General features: G+C 41.5%; 1 pseudogene; it reads right to left on the bottom strand.

Annotated features, from left to right (window-relative positions):
- LOC115173761 (receptor-type tyrosine-protein phosphatase U-like) overlaps positions 1-20,236 on the bottom strand; it is a 271,130-nt pseudogene that overhangs the window by 8,944 nt on the left and 241,950 nt on the right.

Consider the following 20,236-nt stretch of genomic DNA (forward strand, 5'->3'; position numbering starts at 1 on the left):
AGGGAGAGAGATAGAGCGAGACGAGAGCGAGATGAGAGAAAAGAGAAAGAGGACAAGGGCATTGAAAATGTACTCAGCTCAAACTGTCTAACTGTCAATATTTGACAACTGCAAATATTTCACTGTCTAATCATCATCCGGCTGAAACTTTTAAAACGCATTTAGCATCAGTCAAAAAACCATGAAGGGGCTTAATGGATAAAAACACATTTAATCGCAAACCACATACATTATGTATAAGCACATTGAGGCTTTGAGAAATAAAATTGGAAGGGAAATTAAACTGATTATTAACTGCTGTGTATTGTGTTGAATTATAACGCCCTGTTGAATTTGACAGTATGAATGGTTCATATAATTATGACTAACTTGCATTGCATCAGGATTACATCTTGGAGATATGTGTTTAAATTATTATCAGAATCTGTGTCCAAAATGGCTCCCTATTACCTATTTAGTGCACTTCTTTTGGCCAGGGCCAAGAGGACTCTAGTCAAAAGTAGTGCATTATACAGGGAATAGGGTGCTATTGGGATTCATCCTAAATGTCTGATTTCAGTTGAAGATATTTCATTCGATTATAATAACCATCATGAATGTATTTAATAGCTCGGTCTGAACGAGCTAAGTAGCTGTAATTATGCATGGTGAAGGTCACTAATGATTTGTGTCAATAAAATGAAGAAAAGGAAGATCCATCTAGTCAGATGACTGAATCATCTCATACAGAATATGACTTTAATTTACTGACTGCTGCAATAGACCCATGCATTCAGCTAAGGACATCGCACTGTACTGTGCCATGACTAGTGGCTTGGTGAGCGTTAGTAGATCTAAGTTTGCAAATTATGCTAATACAATTAAATTTCCACTGTTACAATAAACATCAACCTCAACCATTTCTTTACAAAACATATTGAGGGACATCAATACGTAATGGGAAAGAAGTCAAATTCCGGTTGAAATCTAGTAGTTTCCGGTTTTGCTAAACAATGTTTACAAAAGTCCTACTAGTCTTACCTGGAACTCTCTCGTAGCTGGGAGGTGTTGCTCTGTGAGTCAAACCATCAGCATTCTCCTTATAGGTCAGAGCAACTCAAGAACAGGTATAGCTGTTCTCTCCACACAGACAGGCCTCCAGAATGGCATCGTGGATGAACACATACTGCTTCCTGAGAGAGAGAGAGAGAGAGAAGAGAGAGAAGAGAGAGAAGAGAGAGAAAGAGAGGCGAGAGAGAGAAGAGAGAGAGAGAGGAGAGAGGAGGAAGGAAAAAGGGAGGGAGGGGGGATGGTAGCGAGGGAAGGATGGTGGTAGAAGAGAGCGACAGACAAGGACAGTGAGATTGAGAAACTAACAAGAAACGTCTAATATCTTGTTTTGATAATAGGACCATAATTGCTAGCGGTTTGGGGGGGGGGGGAAGTGTAAACATTGGGATTTGATTACTGTTGTTAATGTCAATGAATTGTTAAAATGTCAACATTCATCACATCACCATGCCCACAAACAAATGTTGTTTTGCTATCCGCTAATAATAAATAAAAAATAGGAAAGGAGAGGGTGTTAGAACATACATAAACAGAGCCAAAGCCCAAACGCCCAACCCATGCTATATAGCCTACCTAAATATCAGTCTATTCAATGCAATTCGTTTGTACATTTGTTTTGACATCTTGGAGTACAAAGAATCTCAGTGACCTAAATTTAAAAGCATAATGAGGAAACATATTTTATTTGATCATCACATCTCTCCCCAGGTTACATCATAATCTATCTCATTTCCTGATGGATTCCTGTGTTGATATAATACATTATTATAGTATACCATATACAGCGGGGGAGGTCAGCCCTCCTCCTCTCGGGCTATGTTTATGCAGGCTTTTGCTTCAACCCTTGTGCTAACATACCTGAAACTAATCAGATAATACATGTGTTAGATTAGGGTTGGAGGGAAAACCTGCCAGAGAGTGGCTCTCTAGGGAAGGATTTGGCATCCCTGATATATAGAATATATTCTTACCTCTGTCTGTATCATGTTGATGCGTTCTGGAGCAGAGGGTCTTGACACAGTTTGTAGATATCCACCACTCCCTCACACTCTGCCATATCCAGCATGACATCCAGTACGATGTAGCAGCCTGTTCTGCCTGCTCCCATACTGACACATAGAGGAGAGAGGTCAGGGGTGGTAAGAAGTTAGAGGTCATATCCAGCATGACATCCAGTACGATTGTAGCAGCCCTGTTCTGCCTGCTCCCATACTGACACATAGAGGAGAGAGGTCAGGGGTAAGAAGTTAGATGGTCATATCCAGCATGACATCCAGTACGATTGTAGCAGCCTGTTCTGCCTGCTCCCATACTGACACATAGAGGAGAGAGGTCAGGGGTAAGAAGTTAGAGGTTCTATCCAGCATGACATCCAGTACGATTGTAGCAGCCCTGTTCTGCCTGCTCCCATTCTAACACGTAGAGGAGAGAGGGTCAGGGGTTAGAGGTCAGGGGTTAGAGGTCATATCCAGCATGACGTCCAGCACGATGGAACCGCCTGTCCTGCCAGCTCACATACTAACACACAGAGAGGAGAGAGGTCAGGGGTCAACAAGGGGAAGGGGTCAGGACATAAGGTCAGGAGCGAGAGATCTATATAGGCTAAGCTACACCCAAATCGATAACTATTAAAATAAAGAGAGTCTAAGACTTTTTAAGCAACACTGCATCACTCAGACAGGATGTGATGTTAAGATGGTCCGTTACCTGCAGTGGACAACCACGGGCCCAGCATCGGGGGGTGTGGAGGCCCTTGACCCGGCTGTAGGTAAGGCCAGCAGACCTGTGGCGTGGTAGGGAACACCATGCTCTGGCCAGGAGGTGAAGTGGAACTGACACACCTCATGTTTGGCTGGGTAGCCCCTCTGGAGGGGAGAATACAGAGGGTCTTAATCAATATTCATGATCAACAAACAGACACAAAGTTGGCCACAGTTAGGACATTTAATAAGACATCTTTATCTAAACATGAGGAATAACTCCAAGGACCAATTAACATTAAAATGATTCATTGTTTGTTAGATATTCAATGCCTCTATAAAGGCTGTGTTCTCAATAAACTGCCTGGCTGAACAAATGGAGTAAACAAAACACTCTCAAATTGGATGTGATCCCAGGAACCAATACATTTTCAAATTATGTATAATTGTTAGACAGAAGGACTTTGACTATTCGCTCACCCGCTCCATAGCAAGGTGCGGACGGTGTACTCAGCCAGTGTTTCTGTCTTCAGCAGTTGTGATCTTGATGTCTCCATAGAGTTCACTGTCCTCGGGCCAATACTTACAGCACTTCATCTGAACACACACAACACACAGAACATTTGGACCTTAATCAGGGTCTACAGTCGGTTACACTTTAAACCAACATTCAAGAGCAAAATCAATACACTAGTAGCCCATGACAATCATTATTCTATCCTTCCTGTTTCCAGTGAGAAAAGGTGGACTTCATGGTTTGTAATCTGGTTGTCATTTCAACCAATTTTGCCCACTGGGTTGTAGACTTATAACACATAGCTATTTTATTTCACTGGCACTTTCTACTATAGGCCTATGTAAAGAGTGGGCTTTCAAAAGAACTGAAGGAAGAGTAACCTACCCTGCCCACCTCCACCAGTTTAGTGATCATGACGATACTGAAACAATTCTCCCTGCCACACCATCCTCCAGAAAGTCATAGATCATCTCCTGCTTGGGACCTGAGGGATAGAAGAGGAGGACAAGGACGAGGAGAGGAGAAGGTGGAGGAGGAGGGAAGAAGAAGGAGGGAGAGCATGAGGAGGACGAGGAGAGGACAATGAGAGGAGGAGGGGAGGAGGAGGGAAGACAAGAGGAGGTGGAGGGGGGAGGTAGAGGAGGACGAGGACAGGACAAGGAGAGAAGGGGGAGGAGGTAGAGGAGGAGGTGGAGGAGGACGAGGACAGGACAAGGAGAGAAGGGAGAGGAGGTGGAGGAGGAGGAGGAGGAAAGACCGGATGAGGAAGGGGAGGGGGAGGTGGAGTATAAAGGCAGGGATAGAGGAGGAGAACTAGGATCATAAGTCAGTATAAATAGTAGCAATAACCATCAGGGTTGGGCCTGTAGAATCCATACCAGAGACAAGAGTAACAGTATAATTTTATGAACCATGGCTCTCCACTCCTCTCGTTCCCCTCTCTGCTCTCCTAGCATCTGCTGGAAGACTGTCATTTCAATACACCCACAAATCCACAGCTGCTGTGCAAACAACAACGTCATCAACGTTGAAATTTTCCGGTGAGGCTCAACTCACTCACAACAAATCTCAGAAATCTCATTCCCTCTGGACGTGATAGCAGTTTCATTGATTTCATTATACTGCGAGCTTAATGATATCACACGCCTCTATGTCATACCTCTGGTAGAATAATGTGAGGGTGAACAAATACCATGGCTTTTTTTTGTTTTTGAATAATACAAGTTCAAAATTTGCTTATGAGTAGTATGTGGGTCTTTCTCCATTCTGATGTTCTATACTGTTCAATTCAACCCCAAAATATTTTTCTGCATTTCCTACACTCATATGAGATAATTCCCTTCTGCCACATAGGGTTGCATGATATGGGCAAATAATGTAGGCATTATTTTTAACCAAAATCGCGTTTGTAATTGACTTGCGATTTAGATCAAAACACTTTGGTGAACTGTTGGAACATGGAAATAGAATGATTATTCTAATTCTATAGTTAGAATATATTAGTGGACACTTGAATGCAGTGTTGTATGACATTGACAACGAATGAAAATGCCAAGGAGGAGTTATTGTGACACTGAAGGAACCAAAGTGTTGATAAGTGTTTCTTAGGGACCCTATAATCTTTGGCTACATTTAATGTTTTGTTATTAGCTACTTCATGTAGCGAACATATTCATGCTTCACATATTCCTCTTTGATTTAGAAGATACTGTTGCACAAAACAACATGCTGATTTAGGTCTACACCATCATGGTATTATTAGGCTGTATCAGCTAGTTACATTTGCTCTTACTAAGTACATTTATTAGCTTGCTAGCCAGTTAACTAGCAATTAGCATTAGCGGGTAAGACGATTTAGGCCTAACTTGCGAAGAAAAGACAACTAGCCATTTGCAGATGTAAGAAACACAAACTACTAGTGTAATTATAGAATACTAGTGGATTTATATTAAGAATGACTTATTACACATCTCATATGTATATACAGTATTTTATACCATCTATTACATCTTGTGTAGATGTAATATGTAGATATTTCTTACTCCATTACCTCACTTAGATTTTTTTGTGTATTATGTAGTTGCTGTGGAATGTTAGATTACATGTTAGATATTGCTGCACTGTCAGAACTAGAAGCACAAGCATTTCGCTACACTCGCAATAACATATGCTAACCATGTGTATGTGACCAATAACATTTGATTTGATTTGAGAAGGAAAGTGAAAACAGCATCGTTGTCATCAACATTGTTGCATATGCAGCATTGACCATGCAGACTGAAGCAAGTTGTCTCCTGGTCAAGGAACAACAAATGCGCTCTTTGAGTGACGGGGGCGGAGCTAGGTCTGTGTAGAAGTGCATAGAGAGCGAGCGAGAGAAGAGAGAAAGATGAGAAGAGAGAGAGAGAGAGAGATGAGAGAGAGAGGAGAGAGACGAGATGAGAGGACGAGAGAGAGAGAAGAGGGAGAGATGGGAGAGAGCAGAGGAGACGATGAGAGAGAAGAGAGAGCGAGCGACGCGAGATAGTGGAAGTGTGGAAGTGAGGACGGAAGAGCAGAGAGATGAGATGTGTGCGATGAGAGTGAGCAGAGATGAGAGATTAGAGACGTGAGAGAGTGAGAAAGAGTGAGAGGGAGAGAGGAGGAGCGAGAAGAGGAGGAGAGAGAGACCTGCGAAGGTAGCGGAGTTAGTAGTAAGGATGACTCAAGTATGGAAGCTACAACTATACAAATGGACGTTTCCACACGGGCGTATCACATGTAACAACACCAAAACATTCAATTACAGTTATTTAGAATGTAAAGATAAAAAACCAACCCGGTCCCTGCATTAATACCGGCATATTGTAAACTACGGTATACCGCCCCAGCCCTCCTCTGAACCCAGAGTGACATTCATTGAATTAATCTGTTTCCAGAGGCTGCTGTAGTTAGCATAGAAACCCAAGGGGGGTTGTTGTTTCTGCAATTTATTTCACAGTTTGTCTTAACAACATGAAGCTGATAGAACAGTGTGATAGCTGCTGATGTAGCCCCAGGGCAGACCCTGCATCCTACAAGGCTCTGTTGTGAAGGCTGATGGGTACAACAGGGAGAAGAGAGGAGGAAGACCTGGCTGTCTTTGAGAACAGGGGTGCTAAGGGCACAGATAACTGTCAGGGATGACTTTTGTTCCCCCTGCTACTAGCAGTGGTGAGTGTAGTGTTTCTGTTGCAGTGTTCCTACCTTAACATTGGATCGATCCTACTTGAGATGCCTAGCACCGATCACCCACGTGGAGTCTACTGTATTATTAATATGACAACATTTTGTTCCATTTTCAGCAGCAACTCCTCACGGAGGGCAGAGGGGCAGAAGGCCCCAAAGGGCCAGAGGGCCAAGGCTGTCATAGGAGTGACAGATAAGGGTGGATCCTCCCAGGGCAAATCATATGCTCAGCGTAATGTTGCTGTGTGGACACAGGGCTTCAGAGAAACCCTCCTTCACTGCCTCCCAACATTCTCATCTCTTGGACACCAGTTTCGCTCCAGGCACCTGCCTAGTGCTACACACAAGTATCATATATACATGTTACCACATGGTGTTAGTTCAACCTTCATTCTCATCTGGCCGCTGGCTTTTTTACCATGAATTCTAAATGTTTCAGTCTGCTCAGTTACAGAGCTACATTGGCAGTGGCTATGTACTATGTATGCTACGCATAGTGTTTGTGTGTGTGTGTGTGGTGTGTGTGTGTGTTGTGTGTGGTGGTGTGTGTGTGAGAGAGAGAGAGAGATGAGAGAGAGAGGTAGAGAGAGATAGAGGGAAAGAGGGAGAGCGAGCATGAGAGAGATAGAAAGAGAGGAGAGAGAGAGAGAGGGTAAGAGAAGAAAGTTAGGTTTTAGAAGAGCAAGTACTCCGAAAATGTCCTTGTGGGAATTGGGACCAAAAAGATAGAGGGAAATACACATAGTAAACTAAGATCAGAGCTAAGAAAGAATCAATTAAAGTATATACGTGTGTGTGGTGTGTGTGCTGTGTGTGTGTGTGTGTGTGTGTGTGTGTGTGTGTGTGTGTGTGTGTGTATTATATGTGTTTGACGGGGTGTTTGGGGAACTCCATGTTCTAGGTCCAGACTTCAGGGAGAAAGAGAATATCCATAGACTGGGGGGAGGAGAAACAGAGAATTCACAGAGAGATACAGCTACTGTGCTGTAACAGAATCAGTAGGCCTATATACAGCTACATGTGACTAACTGTAGAGAAAAGTGGGGTTCAGGTTGTAGAAAATCTACCCAGACACAGGGCATGATGTAGCACCAGCCAGTGAGTGTGTGGTGTGAGAGAGAGCGAGATTAGGGTTGCCTGAAGGAGCCTAGCTGAAGCCTGAAGGAGTCTAGCTCTCCAGGACAAGAGTTGGGCATCCCTGATATATATAATTTTTTTTTATTTTTTAATTGCCCTTTGGAAAGTACTCAGACCCTTTCACTTTTTTCACATTTTTGTTACGTTACAGCCTTATTCTAAAATGGATTATATTAATAGAAACTCATCAGCAATCTACACACAATACCCCATAATGACAAAGCGGAAAACCGTTTTTAGAAATGTTTGCAAACGTATTAAAGTGAATGGGGTATTCTGTGTAGACTTGATGTAAAAAAAAGTCAAGGGGTCTGAATACTTTCCGAATGCCCTGTATGTATGTATGTATGTATGTATGTCTGTATGTATTGTATGTATGTATGTATGTATGTATGCTATGTATGTATGTGTGTATATATATATATCTATATATATATAAATAAAAGAGAGACAGAATATGAGCTCACACATTTTTCTGCATGTTTTTAAAAAATAGATAGGTTAACCTGTCTGGGCTAGGGGGCAGTATTTTCACGGGGATGAAAAAAATGTACCCAATTTAACCTGTTAGGGCTAGGGGGCAGTATTTACACGGCCGGATAAAAGACGTACCCAATTTAATCTGGTTACTACTACTGCCCAGAAACTAGAATATGCATATAATATTGGCTTTGGATAGAAAACACCCTAAAGTTTCTAAAACTGTTTGAATGGTGTCTGTGAGTATAACAGAACTCACATGGCAGGCAAAAACCTGAGAAGATTCCATACAGGAAGTGACCTGTCTGACAAGTTCTTGTTCATCTTGGCTTTTTATTGAAGACTGAGGATCTTTGCTGTAACGTGACACTTCCTACGGCTCCCATAGGCTCTCAGAACCCGGGAAAAAGCTGAATGATATCGAGGCAGCCCCAGGCTGAAACACATTAGCGCGTTTGGAAAGTGGCCGATCAGAGGGCCATTAGACTAAGGCTCGTGCACGAGGGGATGCCATGCTTTTACTTTCTCTCTCGTTGAATGTGAACAGGCTTTGCCGGTCGGAATATGATCGCATTTTTACGAGAAAAATGGCATAAAAATTGATTTTAAACAGCGGTTGACATGCTTCGAAGTACGGTAATGGAATATTTAGATTTTTTTTGTCACGAAATGCGCCATGCTCGTAACCCTTATTTACCCTTTCGGATAGTGTCTTGAACGCACGAACAAAACGCTGCTATTTGGATATAACAATGGATTATTTGGAACCAAACCAACATTTTTATTGAAGTAGAAGTCCTGGGAGTGCATTCTGACGAAGACAGCAAAGGTAATAACATTTTTCTTACAGTAAATCTGACTTTGGTGAATGCTAAACTTGCTGGGTGTCTAAATAGCTAGCCCTGTGATGCCGGGTTATCTACTTAGAATATTGCAAAATGTGCTTTCACCGAAAAGCTATTTTAAAATCGGACATATCGAGTGCATAGAGGAGTTCTGTATCTATAATTCTTAAAATAATTGTTATGTTTTTTGTGAACGTTTATCGTGAGTAATTTAGTAAATTCACCGGAAGTGTTCGGTGGGAATGCTAGTCACATGCTAGTCACATGCTAATGTAAAAAGCTGGTTTTTGATATAAATATGAACTTGATTGAACAGACATGCATGTATTGTATAACATAATGTCCTAAGATTGTCATCTGATGAAGATCATCAAAGGTTAGTGCTGCATTTAGCTGTGGTTTGGGTTTATGTGACATTATATGCTAGCTTGAAAAATGGGTGTCTGATTATTTCTGGCTACTCTGCTGACATAATCTAATGTTTTGCTTTCGTTGTAAAGCCTTTTTGAAATCAGACAGTGTGGTTAGATTAACGAGAGTCTTGTCTTTAAAATGCTGTAAAATAGTCATATGTTTGAGAAATTGAAGTAATAGCATTTCTAAGGTATTTGAATAATGCAAGCGTCCCACCTAGCCCAGAGAGGTTAAACAGGTTACTACTCTGGCCCAGAAACTAGAATATGCATATTAGATTTGGATAGAAAACACTCTGAAGTTTCTAAAACTGTTTGAATGGTGTCTGAGTAAAACAGAACTCATATGGCAGGCAAAAACCTGAGAAATATTCAAGCAGGAAGTGGAAAGTCTGAGAATTGTAGTCTTCTTTTGATTCTCTATCGAAGCTACAGTGTCTGTGGAGGACGTTGCACTTCCTAAGGCTTCCATTGGCTGTCAACAGCCTTCAGAAAGTGGTTTGAGCATTTTCCTGTCACTGGGCAGAATAAGAGCTCAGATACTGAGTGGTCTGCCTGGCAACAAAGGGATTGGATATGCGCGGTGACCCGAGCACACCGTTCCTTCTTTTTCTTCTTGAATGAATATGCTATTGTCCAGTTGGAATATTATCGCAATTCTACGTTAAAAATACCATAAAGATTGATTTTAAACAGCGTTTGACATGCTTCTAAGTACGGTATGCCTTTGGATAAGTGATCTGTACGCACGAACAAAACTGAGGTATTTGTACATAAATATGGATTATTTGGAACAAAAACAACATTTCTTGTGGAAGTAGCAGTCCTGGGAGGGCATTCTGACAAAGATCAGCAAAGGTAAGAGAATATTTCTAATACTAATTCTGAGTTTAGGTTGCCCCGAACTTGGAGGGTGTCTGAATAGCTCACCGTGATGGCTGAGCTATGTACTAAGAATATTGAAAAATATGCTTTCTCCGTAAAGCTATTTTAAAATCTGACACAGCGGTTGCATCCAGGGGTAGTCCATCTATAATTCTTTAAATAATTGTTATATATTTGTCAACGTTTATGATGAGTATTTTTGTAAATTGATGTGCACATTCACCGAAGGTTTTGGTGGGAATACATTTTCTGAACAACACGCCAATGTAAAATGCTGTTTTTGGATATAAATATTAACTTTATCGAACAAAACATACATGTATTTTGTAACATAATGTCCTAAGAGTGTCATCGGATGAAGATCGTCAAAGGTTAGTGCTTCATTTAGCTGTGTTTTGGGTTTTACTGACACATGTCATTGCTTGGAAAATGGCTGTGCGATTATTTTTGTCTATGTACTCTCCTAACATAATCTAATGTTTTGCTTTCGCTGTAAAGCCTTTTTGAACCCACCTAGCCCATAGAAGTTAAGAGTTAGACTTGGATTTTTTGGCAGGGACATATACAGGATGCTACCCTAAACAACATATCCTTCACTCCAAATCAAAACTCCAAACCTACAACCTGATTTAGGACGGAATTACCTGGAATTCCCTGGAATGCTTCCTATACCGAAGGATTATTATTCCCAAGCTATACAGCAAATGCTCTGTCAAACAAACAGAAACCTGAAATCACCATCCAACCTGGAACTGAGTGAGTAATGCTTAGTCTGAAGCTATTTTTTACTTTCAAACGCCAAGAAGAAAACTACATTACATCGAAATATTTTACTTTATAGGACTGAAGCTAAGGCTACCACGCTTGTAGGAAAAGAGATACAACTTCAATTAGCACTGGGTCGTGAGCGAAAGGTGTCAAAGCCCTTGAGCCCAACAATGGCAGGAGAGCCCAACAAATGGAGATGCTAGCTAGAAGCACCCTCCTGCTGTTCAGAGATAATACAAATACAGTACCCTGTGAATGTAAAGACTATAACACACGAAAAGAGTACAAAATGAAGCTCTTAAAGAAAATCAAGAGACACTTTTGATGACTATTATAAAAATGGGAACATAAGCAACCTTATCTTCTACACAGACCCATCCCCTGGCATGGCACACGTGCTATATTAACACACTACCCCTCAGGATACTAGACAACGAGGACTCGAGTCATCTAATATAAATCTTTGTAAGTCTGGAACAGTATTGGTACAGGGCAACCGCAAACAGTTTCAGCTGGACTTTCACGTAATCAAAGAAATAGCTCAGCAGGAGAAGCTCTCCCATGAGAATGATACCCCCACCGAGAGCAGATCAGACCGGATCTCTTCATTACATAACCCCACAGATGAGCAACCCCAAGCGGAAAGTCAGCATCCCAGCACAGAATACCACACCTCATTGAAATGAGGGATAAATCACCCAGCTGGATGGTAAGGCAGGGGGAGCTGGATTACATTCAGGTGATACATTCCAGTCAGCACAGACCCAGACAACAGTCCAGCACAATAACACCCTCTTAACGAGACCTGGAGAGCTGGCGGGGGAGGAGAGTCGAAAGTTTACAAACAGCTTAGCCAAATACATTTTAAAACTCAGTTTTTCACAATGCCTGACATTTAATCCAAGTAAAAACTCCCTGTCTTAGGTCTGTTAGGTTCACCACTTTATTTTAAGAATGTGAAATGTCAGAATAATAGTAGATGAGAATGATTTATTTCAGCTTTTATTTCTTTCATCACATTCCCAGTGGGTCAGAAGTTTACCATACACTGAATTAGTATTTGGTGCATTGCCTTTAAACTGTTTAAACTTGGGTCAAATGTTTCAGGTAGCCTTCCACAAGCTTCCCAAAATAAGCACGGTGGAATTTTGGCCGATTCCTCCTGACAGTTCTGCCCACAAATTGTATACAGGATTGAGGTTCAGGCTTTGTGATGGCCACTCCAATACCTTGACTTTGTTGTCTTTAGAGCCATTTTTGCCAACAACTTTTGGAAGTATTCTTGGGGTCATTGTCATTTGGAAGAACCATTTGCGACAAAGTTTTAACTTCCTGACTGATGTCTTGAGAGGTTTGCTCAATACTATCCACATACTTTTCTGCCTCATGCCATCTATTTTGTGAAGTGCACCAGTCCCTCCTGCAGCAAAGCACCCCCACAACATGATGCTCTGCCCACCCCCATGCTTCACGGTTGGGATGGTGTTCTTCGGCTTGCAAGCCCTCCCCTTTTTTCCTCCAAACATAACAATTGGTCATTATGGCCAAACAGTTCTATTTTTGTATCATCAGACCACGAGGACCATTTCTCCAAAAAGTACGATCTTTGTCCCCATGTGCAGTTGCAACCCGTAGTCTGGCCTTTTTCTATGGCGGTTTTGGAGCAGTGGTTTCTTCCTTACTGATCGGCCTTTCAGGTTTATGTCGATATAGGACATCCCCTTTTACTGTGGATAGTGATACTTTTGTACCTGTTTCCTCCAGCATCTTCACAATGTCCTTTGCTGTTGTTCTGGGATTGATTTGCACTTTTCGCACCAATGTCATCTCTAGGAGACAGAACATGTCTCCTTCCTGAGCTGTATGACGGCTGCATGGTCTCATGGTGTTTATACTTGCATATTATTGTTTGTACAGATGAACGTGGTACCTTCAGGTGTTTGAAATTGCTCCAAGGATGAACCATGACTTGTGGAGGTCTACAATTTCTTTTCTGAGGTCTTGGCTGATTTCTTTTAATTTTCCCATGATGTCAAGCAAAGAGTCACTGAGTTTTAAGGTAGGCCTTGACATACATCCACAGGTACACCTCCAATTGACTCAAATGGTGTCAATTAGCCTATCAGAAGCTTCTAAAGCCATGACATCATTTTCTAGAATGTTCCAAGCTGTTTAAAGGCACAGTCAACTTAGTTATGTAAACTTCTGACCCAACTGGAATTTTGATACAGTGAATAATAAGTGAAATAATCTGTCTGTAAACTATTGTTGGAAAATTCACGTGTCATGCACAAAGTAGATGTCCTAACCCGACTTGCCAAAACTATAGTTCCGTTAACAAGAAGTGGAGTGTTTGAAAAACGAGATTTAATGACTCCAACCTAAGGTCTAAGTAAACTTCTGACTTCTAACTGTATCTGCACTCTGGATTGTAGTGAGACAACATCTACAGTAGAAAGAGGTGAAGCAGGAGAAGAACAGAGCACTAGAGGAGAGGTTCAGACTGCTGGAGGAGAGGGTGAGGGGGATGGTGTATGACAGAGAACACCCATTAGAGAGGTGGAGACCCCTGCAGAGAAGCCAGCAGAACAGCCCACCTCAGCTCCCGAAAAAAGTCTTGACACCAGTCCACCCCAGACCCTGACCACTTCGACATCACAGCGGGACAGAAAAATGAAGATCCCAAGCCCAGGGGATCCCCCCCCTCTGAGCACCCCCTCTGTCGGCCCTGATAGCCCTCCAACTCCCACTCTTATACTAGACCAAGCCAATGGCATATACCAGATGCTGAGCAGGCTCTGCTCACACTTACTGGCCTGAGGCCAAACCACACGACCAACTACATTGGACACACAAAGCCTTCATCTCATCCTGGAATATCCAAGGCCTGAGGTCATTTGCCTTTGGCCCTAAAGAGCAGGAACCTGGCCTTAAAGCAAGACTCAGAAATACAGACATTGTCATCCTATACGAAACATGATACAGAGGAGATGGACCCACTGGTTGCCCTCTATGTTACAGAGAGTGGTAGTCACCCTCCACCAACATACCAGGTGTTAAACAGGGAAGGGAACTCCGGGGGTATGGCATTTGGTATAGAGCAGACATAACTCACTCTATTAAAGTAATAAAAACAGGAACATTTTAAATTTGGTTAGGAAATTCTAAAGGGAAATGATGTTAACAGAGAAAAATGTCCTCCTGTGTGCTACCTATATCCCCACTGGAATCCGCAATACTTTAATGAAGACAGGTTCTCCATCCTGGAGGGGGAAATCAATTATTTCCAGGCCCAGGGACTCTGTCTGTGGCGACCTAAATGCCAGAACTGGACAAGAACCTGACACCCTCAGCACAAAGTGGGACATACACCTGGCTGGAGGTGACAGCATTCCCTCCCCATACGCCCCCCTAGACACAACTATGACAACATAACCAACAAAAACGGGTCACAACTCCTGCAGCTCTGTCGCACGCTGGGTATGTACATAGGCAATGGTAGGCTTCGAGGGGACTCCTATGGTAGGTAGACCTATAGATCATCTCTTGGTAGTAGTACTGTAGACTACTTATCACTGACCTCACCCAGAGTCTCTCAGATCGTTCAGTCAGCCCACTAACACCCCAATCAGATTACAGCAAATCACAGTCTACTTGAACAGCGTAATACTCAATCATGAGTAATATTAAGAAATGCTATAGATTGAAGGAATTTATTGTGGAAACTTACCAAAAAACAATTAGTCAACAACAAATTAAAATCCCTTTAGACAACTTCCTGGAGAAAACGTTCCACTGTAATAGTGAAGGTGTAAACTTGGCAGAAGAAAATCTAAACAGTATATTTGACTTCTCAGCTTCCCTATCAAATGTAAAAATGTCAAATATAAAACCAAAGAAAATTAACAACAGTGACAAATGGTTTGATGAAGAATGCAAAACCTAAGAAAGAAATTGAGAAACATGTCCATCCAAAAACATAGAGACCCAGAAACTGAGTCTACCTCTTCATTATGGTGAATCACTAAAACAATCAGAAATACACTACTGAAAAATAAGTAACAGCACATCAGAAATCAGCTCAATGTAATTGAAGAATCCATAGACTCTAACCACTTGTGGGAAATTGGAAAACACTAAACAAACAACAACACGAAGAGTTATCTTTCCAAAATGGAGATGTATGGGTAAAAACTTCTCCAATCTTTCTGGCTCTATAACAATGAACTAAGAGCAAAAACATATACATGATAAAATACAAATCTTAGAATCAACTATTAAAGACTACCACCCACTGGATTCTCCAATTACCTTGAATGAACTACAGGACAAAATAAAAACCCTCCAACCCAAAATGGCCTGTGTGTTCATGGTATCCTCAATGAATGATAAAATATACAGACAACAAATTCCAATTGGCTATACTTAAACTCTTTAACATCATCCTTAGCTCTGGCATCTTCCCCAATATTTGGAACCAAGGACTGATCACCCCAATCCACAAATGTGGAAACAAATTTGACCCCAATAAATACCGTGGGACATGCATCAACAGCAACCTTGGGAAAATCCTTTGCATTATCATTAACAAAAGACTTGTACATTTCCTCAGTGAAAACAATGTACTGAGAAAATGTCAAATTGGCTTTTTACCAAATTATTGTACGACAGACCACATATTCACTCTGCACACCCTAATTGACAAACAAACAAACCAAAGCAAAGGCAAAGTCTTCTCATGCTTTGCTGATTTCAAAAAAGCCTTTGACTTAATTTGGCATGAGGGTCTCAAATGAAATCAAAGTTTATTTGTCACGTGCGCCGAATACAACAGGTGTAGTAGACCTTATAGTGAAATGCTTACTTACAGGCTCTAACCAATAGTGCAAAAAGGTATTAGGTGAACAATAGGTATTTCAAGAAATAAAACACAGTAAAAAGACAGGCTATATACAGTAGCGAGGCTATAAAAGAAGCGAGGCTACATACAGACACCGGTTAGTCAGGCTGATTGAGGTAGTATGTACTGCTATACAAATGGAAGGAACGTGGTGTTGGTGGGGGGAAAAAACATCCAACATTATAAAATCTGTGTACACAAACAACAAGTCTGCAGTTAAAATTGACAAAAACACACACATTTCTTTCCCAGAGGGCCGTGGGGTGAGACAAGGAGGCAGCTTAAGCCCCACCCTCTTCAACATATCACTACCAGTCAAAAGTTTTAGAACACCTACTCATTCAAAGGTTTTTCTTTATTTTTAAAACTATGAATAACACCTACGGAATCATTTAGTAACCTATTGTTTTGAAAAATCACGATATATTTATATTTCAGATTCTTCAAATAGCCACCATTTGCCTTGATAACAGCTTTGCACACTCTTGGCATTCTCGCAACCACCTTCACCTGGAATGCTTTCCAACAGTCTTGAAGGAGTTTCCACATATGCTGAGCACTTGTTGGCTGCTTTTCCTTCACTCTGCGGTCCGACTCATCCCAAACCATCTCAGTTTGGTTGAGGTCGGGGGATTGTGGAGGCCAGTTAATCTGATGCAGCACTCCATCACTCTCCTTCTTGGTAAAATAGCCCTTACACAGCCTGGAGGTGTGTTGGGTCATTGTCCTGTTGAAAAACAAATGCTTGTCCCACTAAGCCCAAACCAGATGGGATGGTGTATCGCTGCAGAATGCTGTGGTAGCCATGCTGGTTAAGTGTGCCTTGAATTCAAAATAAATCAGTGTCACCTCCACACCTCCTCTCCATGCTTTATGGTGGGAAATACACCTGCAGAGAACATTCGTTCACCCACACCGCGTCTCACAAAGACACGGCAGTTGGAACCAAAAATCTCAAATTTGAACTCCAGACCAAAGGACATATTCCACCGGTCTAATGTCCATTGCTCGTATTTCTTGGCCCAAGCAAGTCACTTCGTATTTGTGTCCTTTAGTAGTGGTTTCTTTGCAGCAATTCGACAATGAAGACCTGATCCAGACAGTCTCCTCTGAAGAGCTGATGTTGAGATGTGTCTGTTACTTGAACTCTGTGAAGCATTAATTTGGGCTGCAATTTCTGAGGCTGGAAACTCTAATAAACGTATCCTCTGCAGCAGAGTAACTCTGGGTCTTCCAATCCTGTGGCGACCCTCGTGAGAGTCAGTTTCATCATAGCACTTGATGGTTTTTGCGACTGCACTTTCAAAGTTCTTGAAATGTTCCGTATTGACTGACCTTCATGTCTTAAAGTAATGATGGAATGTCATTTCTCTTTTCTTATTTGAGCTGTTCTTGCCATAATATGGACTTTTACCAAAAATAGGTATCTTCTGTATACCACCCTTACCTTGTCAAAAACACAACTGATTGGCTCAAATGCATTAAGAAGGAAAGAAATTCCACAAACTAACTTAACAAGGTACACCTGTTAATTGAAATGTATTCCAGGTGACTACCTCATGAAGCTGGTTGAGAGAATGCCAGGAGTGTGCAAAGCTGTCATCAAGGCAAAGGGTGGGTATTTGAAAAATCTCAAATATAAAATATAATTTGATTTGTTTTTTAGTTACTACTAATTCCATTTGTGTTATTTCATAGTTTTGATGTCTTCACTATTATTCCACAATGTAGAAAATAGTACAAATCTAGAAAAACCCTTGAATGAGTAGGTGTTCTAAAACTTTTGACCGGTAGTGGATATCAACAAATTGGCGAGGGCACTAGAACAGTCTGCAGCACCTGGTCTCACTCTTCTAGAATCTGAAGTCAAATGTCTACTGTTTTCTGATGATCTGGTGCTTCTGTCACCAACCAAGGAGGGCTTACAGCAGCACCTAGATCTTCTGCACAGCTTCAGCCAGACCTGGCCCTGACAGTAAATCTCAGTAAGACCAAAATAATGGTGTTCCAAAAAAGGTCAAGTCACCAGGACCACAAATACAAATTCCATTTAGACACCGTTGCTCTAGAGCACAAAAAAAACGATTCATACCTTGACTTAAACATCATCACCACAGGTAACTTCCACAAAGCTGTGAACAATCTGAGAGACAAGGCAAGAAGGGCCTTCGATGCCATCAAAAGGAACATAAAATTTGACATACCAATTAGGATCTGGCTAAAAATACCTGAATCAGAAACAGAACCCATTGCTCTTTATGGTTGTGAGGTCTGGGGTCCGCTCACCAACCAAGAATTCACAAAATGGCACAAACAGCAAATTGAGACTCTGCATGCAGAATTCTGCAAAAATATCTTCCGTGTACAACGTAAAACACCAAATAACGCATGCAGAGCAGAATTAGGCTGTTACCCGCTAATGATCAAAATCCAGAAAAGAGCCGTTACATTCTACAACCACATAAAAGGAAACGATTCCCAAACCTTCCATAACAAAGCCGCCACCTACAGAGAGATGAACCTAGAGAAGAATCCCATAAGCAAGCTGGTCCTGGGGCTCTGTTCACAAACACAAACAGACCCCACAGAGCCCCAGGACAGCAACACAATTAGATGCAAACAAATCATGAGAAAACAAAAAGATAATTACTTGACACATTGCTCAAAAAATCTGAGCAAACTAGAATGCTTTTTGGCCCAAAATAGAGAGTACACAGTGGCAGAATACCTGACCACTGTGACACCCAAACTTAAGGAAAGCTTTGACTATGCACAGACTCAGTGCAAAATTAGTAGCTTTGCCTTGCTATTGAGAAAGGCCGCCGTCGACAGACCTGGCTCTCAAGAGAAGACCGGCTATATGCACACTGCACACACAATGAAGTGGAAACTGAGCTGCACTTCCTAACATCCTGTCAAATATATGTCCATATTAGAGACACATATTTCCCTCAGATTACACAGATCCACAAAGAATTCAAAAAGAAACCCAATTTTAACAAACTCCCATATCTACTGGGTGAAATACCACAGTGTGCCATCACAGCAGCAAGATTTGTGACGTGTTGCCACAAGGAAATGGCAACCAGTGAAGAACAAACACCATTGAAAATACAACCCATATTATACATAATATGACATTTGAAATGTCTTTATTATTTTTGTACTTCTGTGAGTGTAATGTTTACTGTTCATTTTTGTTTATTCACTTTTAAAATTTTCTACTTCACTTGCTTTGGCAATGCAAACATATGTTTCCCATGCCAATAAGGCCCCTTGAATTGAGAGAGAGAGAGAGAGAGAGAGAGATGTTTGGGTGGTAGAGAATAGAGATACACCCAGACACACAATGTGATGGAGCACCAGCCAGTGTGTTTACACATTAATAATTAAAATCATTATTTTAATATCAACAACTGGGAGGCTTGGCTGCTCATGCACACACATACATACAGTACACACACAGAATAAGGTATATTACCATTCATTGATTTCTGAAAAAGTATTCCAAGGGCACTTACCTTGGGTGGCTATGAAGTGGTTTGATCGCTGGTACCCCTGTGAAAAAAGAGAGAAAGAGATGGAGGTAAAAAAGAAAGAGCGAGAAAGAGAGAGAGTCGAACATCAGAGTAACACAGTGTAAACACTAGTCCCTGGAGTCACTATAAAAAACCACCACCATCCCCCTCCCTCAGTCTCCTCTCTCTCTTCTTTTTGATCTGGTATTGAATGACATTGAATATGTAGTGAAGCTTGCATTGTATTCATCTTCCACCTAGATAATACCAAGTGGTTTTCATAGTATAATGTTTTCATATTGTAAAGGTTGGACTGTTGGATTACAGGGAGTTAAAGGAGATTTCTCTACAGCGGTTATAACTGTCTAGAGATAGGGACCGTAATTTTCTCATTGGGCAGCTTCCTCCTACCAATTATTTTTTGTTTTGTTCAGGCAGCATTTTGACATGATCTGTTCAGGTATAGAGCAATAATAAAGTACACAAGGTTCCTTCAAAAGGGAAATTATAATGCTTTCATTTCAGCCAATTGACACTGACTGATCTGTCATTGTCTTTTCTCCTGGGGGGTGCATTACTGCGCTATGATCCAGCCTGGACACTCAGATGGGATGGCTAGTCATGGTCTGTGTGTATCCAGACTAACTCAGCACTCTGAGCATAACAAATTAACCAGCCCTGAGCATGGTGTGTGGTGAGAGAGAGAGAGAGAGAGAGAGAGAGAGAGAGAGAGAGAGAGAGAGAGAGAGAGAGAGAGAGAGAGAGAGAGAGAGAGAGAGAGAGAGAGAGAGAGAGAGACAAGAATGTAAAGCAAGA

The sequence above is a fragment of the Salmo trutta genome, chromosome 34 (genome assembly GCF_901001165.1).
Source record: "Salmo trutta chromosome 34, fSalTru1.1, whole genome shotgun sequence".
Classification (NCBI taxonomy): domain Eukaryota; kingdom Metazoa; phylum Chordata; class Actinopteri; order Salmoniformes; family Salmonidae; genus Salmo; species Salmo trutta.